Source organism: Alligator sinensis, unplaced genomic scaffold (genome assembly GCF_000455745.1).
Source record: "Alligator sinensis unplaced genomic scaffold, ASM45574v1 scaffold215_1, whole genome shotgun sequence".
Classification (NCBI taxonomy): domain Eukaryota; kingdom Metazoa; phylum Chordata; order Crocodylia; family Alligatoridae; genus Alligator; species Alligator sinensis.
The window spans coordinates 1,757,682-1,766,180 of NW_005842259.1; the positions used below are offsets into that span (position 1 = coordinate 1,757,682).

Below are 8,499 nucleotides of genomic sequence, written 5' to 3' on the forward strand. Positions count from 1 at the left end.
AGAAGTCAGAGATTTCTAGGAATATGGGGTTTTTCATTCTTCTGTTCTAGAGATGTCCTGTAATAACCCTGCTGCCTGGACCAGGTTCATAAGGAATATATTCCTAATCTGACCTATGGTGCTCAAATGCACCCAGCCTGTTTGGAATGAAGGACAGGATTTGATGTCCAACTCTGTGAGTGTTTGAAGGTACAAGTATCTCCATCTTCAAATACACAACACAATACATTTTTCAAAAATAAAACCCAGAAGCATAACAAAGAGTGGGAGACAGGTGCTGCCTAAAGGGGCGAGGGTGGGAATGGGTGCCTCACCCTCCCATCAACTATCCCCTATTCCTAGGGTGATCATAATAATTTGAGAGAAATATGGGATTGGGTAAGGAAATCCAGGATGGGGGCAAAGGGGCCGGTGCATGCACACACACACATATACACACGCAGCCCTGACCCTGACCCCGTGACTTCCCATATGTAGCTCTGCCCTGACTCTGCTGCACAAGCAACTCTGCTCACAGTCCAGAGGAGTTTGGATCAGGGAGCAACCTGGCTCCTGACTCAGGAACTTCATGTGCAGGTGGGTTCTCACCAATCTGGGACTTTTCTTCAACTTTCTCCAACAGCGGGGATGCTGAGACAGCCTCCGAAATCTGAGACTCTTCTGGCCAACCTGGGACATATGGTCACCCTAGCTAATCCCCCTCACACCCTGCACATTCCCAACAGTGGCCCTGGCTTTGGTTCCAGGAATAGGGAAGGGAGAGCAGCAGCAAAGACACAGCCATGGCGGCCAGAGGTTTGTTGTTAATGACAGATATGTTATCTCTTTTTGGCCACCAACATGCTTGTCAAGCAGCCAGAAAACTCACCAGTTTTGGGTAGCAAAAAAGGGAAATTACATCATCCCCAGCAACAGCAATGCACCTCCAGCTGCTGCTGCTGTACTACTGCAGGGAAGGTGCAGGGGGGCACAGTTCTGCCCAAGGCACGGTAGTGGCCAGTTATGCCTCTGATCAAACCACTCCCTCCTCCCTACCACACACTTCTGTATAAAATAGAAAGAAATGCAAAAAGCTACATGAATATGATAAAACACAGAAGTCTAAACATTCAGAGGTGATATGTAATATGTAACCACAGCAAAGGAAGTTATTAGTGTTCTTCACAATAGACAAAGGTGATCTGAACTTCCTCCTCTCCTTCTTCAGTCTCCCCCCAAATTTTACAAGCATTAGAAATATCAAGTCCTGACTTGCCCCTTTTTCATGAAAGTATGTCCTTAGCCTTTGGAAAGCTGTGAATAAAGAAGTCTGCTGTTTTGCTGGTCTCATTGACATATGGAGGAGGAAGCCAACTTAAGTAGGAGGTCTTGGTCTGCCCACAGTAACAGGGAACAGAGGCTGCTTACAGACATTACCTGCACCCCCCCCCTCCAAAATGGCACTTTACTTTAAACCTGGCACGCTCCTGCACCAAGACCAGCACATACCCAAAAGAGGCATTGTGTTAATTGGACCTGGCTCGCAACATCTGTATACATCAGGTGCTTTAGTGGGGCTTTTTTGGAGTTTTTATCTAATAGCTGATTGAATCAGCTATTAGATAAAAGTGCCAAAATGTCCCACTGAAGCGCCTGATCTATACAGAAACTGTGGAGCCAGGTTGAACTAATGCGCTGCTTCTTCCAGTAAAGTGCATTTTGGTTTTTTAACATCTGTAAGCAGCCAGAGTTACCTGATCAAGTTTTAAATTCCTGGGCCTCCATTACACACAGGTCAGCCAAGAGGGGTTAGAATAGGGTTGGCAAAATGCAGCCTGCGGGCCAGATGTGGTCTGCCAGGCCGTTCTATCTAGCACGCAGGGCCCCTAAAAAATTTAGAAAATTAATATTTATTAAAATAGCCCTGGCCCTCCACCTGAAATAACTGCCCGCCCCTGGGCTAGAGGTAGCACAAGTGGGCTTAAATAGAGCTAATGTACAGATCAGGTAGCCTGTTTAACTTCAGTAGAAAGTTGGATGAAATGCAGCACAGAGGAAAGTAACCCCAGGAGGGGAAATCATTCTTACCAGAGACCCCTTCCCTTTGAAAGTGCCTTTAAAACAAACTGGATCTGGGAAAAAAGATGCCAGAGCAGACTCACTTGAGCTCTCTTATTCCTGAACATATAGACAGATCAACCCACTTCCCAGGACCATTGATCCACCAGGCACCTTCTTAGGCAGAGCATTGCATATCCTCTTCTTTGTTTAAAAAAAAAAAATAGCTGCCACTGTAATTGGGCTGAATATACCTACCGCTGATATGTAAATTCTTGATATAGGTAAGCAGTGATAAGAAAGTGCATAAGCTACAGACGAGCAGCCATTTGCATGACAGAGGCCTAATTGTGGCCAGCCAGTGATAATGGCAATACACTGCACTGCCATTAAACATAATACTGGCTCGCAATTGCTAATGCAACAGTTAAGCCAAAAAGGTGTGGCATTAGTACTATGCAGCATAACATGTAAGACCCCGATTCTATTTACATTCTTACAAGGCCTGACCATTATAGGCCCTGCCTACATTAGAGAAACATTAGGCAATTTTCTCACTGTTGCCAGCACTGATTCAGGTCCAGCGTTAGCCAGGAGTAATTTCAAAAGCTTGCCAGTTACTTTCCTGACATTTTAACTAATGCTGTGAGGAGCTGTAGTAGCTACAGCAGCATTGTCTACACTGTAGCTCTCAATCTTGTTAATGCCAGTGGAGCTGAACCAGCCACATGGGAATTTTTTAGGGAAATATCCTGTGTATTTTTATTTTATTTTATTTATGGAAGTATTTGATTCATATGCTTCCCTCAAAAAAAATGCTCAGGGCAATTTACAATAAAAACAAGATTCATTGTCAAAGCAGATTAAATATTAAAATGAATTAGAAAGTAATAAAACAACTCCCCAAACAATGCCCCAGAATCTTACCCTGCTTGGTGCCGGACTGTTCAAATAAAAAGGTCTTACAGCACTTCTGGAAGAAGTTCACAGGCTCTGGCATGCCTCAAAGGGGAGTGAGTACCGAAGCTGAGATGGAATCACCAAGAACAACCTCCCACAAATTTTAATTATTTTTGCCAAACAAAGCTGGCTTACAGATGTTACTTGCATGACGTTGCTTTTGGCTGACCTCAGGGACTGCAGTGGAATATGAGGGAGGAGGTATTCGCTTTAGGTATCTGGGGCCCAGGCCAATCAGGGCTTTATGGATCAAAACTATCACCTTGAATTGTGCCCAGAAAGCTATTGGAAGCCAGTGCCGACTCTGGAGCACTGGAACACAGGACCCCAGGGGAACACGTAGAAGATTAAACTATAACAAACTATGCCCCCTTGGCTCCTGAATATGAGCTTTGATATCAAGGGAGGGTGGGATGAGGGCATTGGGGTATACGGGGGTATTACCATTCTTTAGTTTATGCACATTAACTTCATATTTTTGATCAATTTATCTTAATTTCCTCAAAGATTCACTATTCCTGATTGAAGCAGAATAGCTATTTTTGAAGCAGATTAAACAAATCTGGGCTTAAAGTTTAGAGCATCCACATAATCTGGAATAGCCATTCTGCTTTAAATTTACAAATAATACAAATGAGTTTCCCTTCGTAAACAAGCCATATCTTCCATTCTACTTCCTCCACTTGGAATGAACTGCTTCTTGTTCACAGGGGCTACCTCAAGCCTTAGTGAAGAGAATCTCTTTGTCTTGCAAAACAAAATTACAGTACAAGAAACTCAGCATCATGGCAGGACGCTTTGGGCTCCTCAGTTAAAACTCCAGGCTCAAGTTCTCCAGCAAGCTGTAAGACTGTAGGATAAACCCATGAAAAATGGGACAACAGGGCATCATTATATAAAGATTACACCTCCCCTATAGCACTGTTACTGCCAAGGCAGGATTACTTGGCAGTCTCCTTATATTACCTGGAAAAGCCACAATGTAGAGCAAATATGAGGGTTTATCCCTGCCCAAAGTTACCCCCCATCTATATTTGTACCATAGGGATATTATCACTTGTTTGTGTAATACCATAGGAATATGCCTGGCTCTTTCTAGGCATGTAAAGAATTGATGAAAATCTCAAAATGGTGAGGAAACTTTATTAATGTATATTTGTAAAAACACTGACATGCCTTAAGCCTTAGACATACTGGTATGCCAAGTATTATTTCCACCTATTTAGTCTCACGGTCTGCTCCCTTGTGCTGAGGGAAAAGAGAAATCATCTCAGGATTTAATTTCCTGGGGTCAGCTCAGATGAGCTCAGCAGGCCCATTTATCCAAAAAGGGCCATTAAATGTTTATTTGTGGTTAAGCACACAAGCACCTTTGGGCTCAGAGGGGCACAGGCTTTCTAGTTTGCCCAAATCAGGAGAAGAAAAGCATTTGGGTTGTTGGACACAATTGCAGAAATAAAGTCCATTTTCATCACCAGCCTCTTGTATAGAATTTTAACACTAATGTAAAAGTGGCTGGCTGTACAATGCTACCACATCAAAATGAAAGCATTTTACAGCCACTTTGCACTGGCTAGTTAATGACACATACAAGAAAGAACTGTAATCCAGCCCACAGTATCCGTATGCGTGCATGGGAGGGGCAGAGGGAATACAGCCAGGCAGCTGAAGAGCATGGGGCACAGGTTAATATCTTTCTGGAAAAATGCTCCCCATCTCTCACTGCAGATTCATTTTACAAATCATCGTGCAGGACTTATGTACACTGGGAGACTGATTAACCCCACCTCTAGCAGATAGCATAATGTGTATGAGGCAAGATTAAGCAGCTCCCCAACTTGTCACCTTTCTATAAACGGCAAATACAGGAAAAATTTGGAAAAGAGGAATAACTGTTTGAAGTGGGACTTTTCCTTGACACGGCCAACGCCTTCAATAGTTCCCTGCTCCCAATAGATCCCTGTTCCCTAAAAGCACTTGGGATTTTCCTGTTGCTTTATTTTCTAGGCAGAGAACCAGTGTCACAACTGAGAACTACCTTACTTCAAAGACAAACATTAGGAACAGCTATGCACTGTCCTGCTTCTGGCTGTTTAGCAATCAAAAACCAAAGAGAGAGCAGTCAAACCACACTCTGTAAAACCCTATAAACAAACTAAGCTACCTGCACTCATGGAGTTTAAACAGTCTGAAAGTATCAGGAAGAGAACCAGCTGAAACTTTCAATGGGCTGGGCCACACAATCAGACTTGGATAGCATAACAAATCCCATTTACAAGGTGAAGCCCAGGCCTGGACACAAATTGTTAGTTGAATCCCTTTGGCAAAACTTACAGTGCTATTTGCAATCAAAGCTAAAAACAGACAACTGATTTGATGCAGCCCTGAGTAGGTTCAGATATGACTGGCATCAAAACAGGCCCAACCATTTATGCACTAGGCTTAAATGACAGTGCAGTCAATATCCCCTGCAGGGAAGCAATGTGTTAATTTGAATCATTCACAGGTACTTATTGCAAGACATTGCACTGAGTGACCTGTAAGGGCTCAGGTTTGAGGTGAGACAAGATGCTCATAGAATCATAGAGAAGTAGAACTGGAAGGGACCTCCAGGAGTAGGATGACCATACATCCCAGTTTGGCTGGGGCAGTCCTGGATTTCATAGTCCATCCCAGCCAGTGAGAATGGAAAGAAAAGTCCTGGATTGGCACTACCCTACCTGCAGTGCTCGGCCCAGCTCCTCCTGAGCAGAAGCTGGAAGTGGGGGGTGGGCTGGGCTGGCCATGCCTCCCCCTGCCTGGGCACCGATTGGCTGGAGGGGAGGGGGCAGTGTCCCTGATTTCCATAAAAATAACTTGGTCACCCTATCCAGGAGTTAGGGGGTTGTGAACCAAGCTGGTTGCCTGGTTTTAGCTCAGTCTGGTATTACTGGACCACCCTTTTGCAGGGGAAAGGGGAGTTCAGTCTCTGCAGCTTTGATCCTGAGAAGCATCATGCAGTTGCTGAACTTCATGTGTAAGGGTAATCATACAGATTTTAGCAGGAGTAATCATACTTGTAAGCACATGTAAACTGCAGGAAGAGCCTGTGTTTCATCATTACCCTAGCCTCACCCCCATTTATTCATCTCTACCTCTTGTCTGTCGTCAATCATACATCTGGACTGCAAAGCCTTGAAGGAAAGGGATTGTCTTTTTTTACTGCTTGTGCATACAGTGCATAGCAGTGGGGCCTAGATCCCAATTAAGGCCCTTAGACGCTATTGGAATTTAAATGAGAAAAAAAATATAATCAGACTTAATAGCATTAGACCATCCAAGTAAAGTTGCATGATGCTGATGGTGTGACTGCACACCCAGAGAGGATGTGATACAGACACCTGTGGCTAAGTGTCCTCTTGTGCAGGGGTGGATCCAGAGGGGGTACACTGGTGCACTTGCACTTCCCTTTTGATTCGTGATCAACTCAAAAGTTAAAAGCCAACTGCCTGGCAGCAGAGGAGTCACTTGCCTTCATGGCTTATCATCATCAACCTGAGCCCTTCTAAACTCTTCATTCCACAGGTGTTAACAACCCTCTCTTCTTTTTAACGGTCTGGATGCTTCACCAAAGCTAGCCTTTCTTCTGTAAGGCTGCTGCTAATGAAGATATTTCACAGCGCTGCAGATAGGCCTGTAGTGTATTATTAAAGATTCTAGTTCCTTTTTAACTGGAAAAAGTGTGTGTTGTTTCCTATGTGAGGCTGCAGTTCACCCTCTGCACCACCCATTGCAACATTCTAGATCAGCCCCTGCCTGAGGGAGCTGTAAATCTAGTGGATTGTCTTGTTTTCGGTTCAAGCAACTGTGTATCAGGAGAGGACACAAGATGCAGGGACCCACAGCTCAGTGCTAGCCTTGGCAGTGACAGATCCAGGTGGTTGTGGCGGGGCGGGGGGAACACACTGGTGCACTTGCACCTCCCCCTTTGACTCCTGCTCCATCCAGAGTTGATAGCCAACCGCCTGGTGGTGGCAGCATTTCTAGGCAGGCAGCACTGAGGGAATCACTTGCCTTCATGGCTCATCATTATCATCGACTCAAGTCAATTCTTCATTCCACAAGTCTTAACCACCTTCTCTCTTTTCTTAATGGTCTGGATACGACACCCATAAAACTAGCCTTTGTTCTGCTGTGCTGTTCCTGGTCATGAGACTCCTATTTCACAGCCTGGAAGATTGCTCTGAACTTATTCCAGTGAAGTGCTATTTATTTTTGTTTCATTCTTACGCTGACTAACATAGCCATTGGCCCCTGGCATATTTGGAAAGCTAGCTTCTTTTTAACTGGGGACAAATGTATGCTGCGTTATACGTGCAGCTGAACCTCATCCTCTGTATCACCCTCTCTCAACAGTGTAGCTCTGCCCCTGCCAGGGAGGGCTGCGAATCAAGCCAGTTGTCTCATTATCAGTCCAAGCAACTGCACACCCCAAGAGGGCATGATACAGGGACCCGTGGCTCAGCACCCTCCTGGGCAGCGTGGATAGAGTCACTTGACTTCCTGGCTCATTATCATCCCCCTGAGCCCTTCTCCACTCTTCTTCCTGCGCCCTTACAGAACAAGATGTGGAAACCCATGATTCAGGGGTGGATTGGGGGGGATGACGGACCAATGGTTTTGATTCCTACTCCACTCACAACTGAAAACCAACCATCTGAAAGCAGCAGCGGTGTTTCTAGCCAGGCAGTGCTGAGGGAGTCACTTGAAGGTACAGTGGTGATGTGTAGGGGGTGCATGGGGATGTACGTGCACCCTGAGAGCGCTGGTGTACCCCCTGACAGTCAGCATTTCCTGCTTAGGCAATGAATGGGCAAGAGTGCTGGTGCTCCCCCTGAGAGCACCGACCAGGGAGTGGGGGCACCAGAAGTGATCCTCACAGCCCATCCTGTGGACTGGGAGGGGTCCCCCTGTGGCTAATTGCGCTGACCCAGATGTGCCAGCGGCAGGATTGGCTATGCAGGGGCAGCCCCCACTCAGCGTGATCAGCTGTGGGGGGACCCCCATTGCTGACTGGCTGCTGGGGGGGGGAAGTGACCCCCCCGACTCTGGAGCTACCAGCTGCCCACATGAGGGTGGGCTTATATCAGCATCTGAACCAGTGGGTCACATCCCAAAAGCCGGTTGCAAGAATATATGAAAGGGTCTGCGAGCAAACTTTAAGAACGGATTCTCCTTTAAAGGAGAAAAACATGGGGCGGGGGACCACACCCGCAGCTCAGCTTGCACGGGGCAACACACCCACACGGGCTGGGGGTGGAGGCAGCAGGTCAGGTGTGGGGGGACTGGGCATCCGTGTGTACAAATGGGTCCTGGTACAAAGAGGTTTGCGCCGCCGGAGGAGACAATGGCTTGTGTGGGATGGGCTGGATCGGGACGACCCTGCCGGCTTCTCTAGACTCGCCAGGCTCCTGCAGCTCGCGGCGCGGCCTGGGGCGGAGCGGAGCGGAGCAGAGCAGGGAA

The 8,499-nt window shown here is 46.4% G+C and overlaps 1 protein-coding gene across 1 annotated transcript in view; it reads right to left on the reverse strand.

The window, feature by feature from the left end:
- The window catches only part of FAM83F (family with sequence similarity 83 member F), a 29,948-nt gene that overhangs the window by 19,246 nt on the left and 2,203 nt on the right, over positions 1–8,499 (reverse strand). The gene's annotated exons all lie outside the window — the stretch shown is intronic.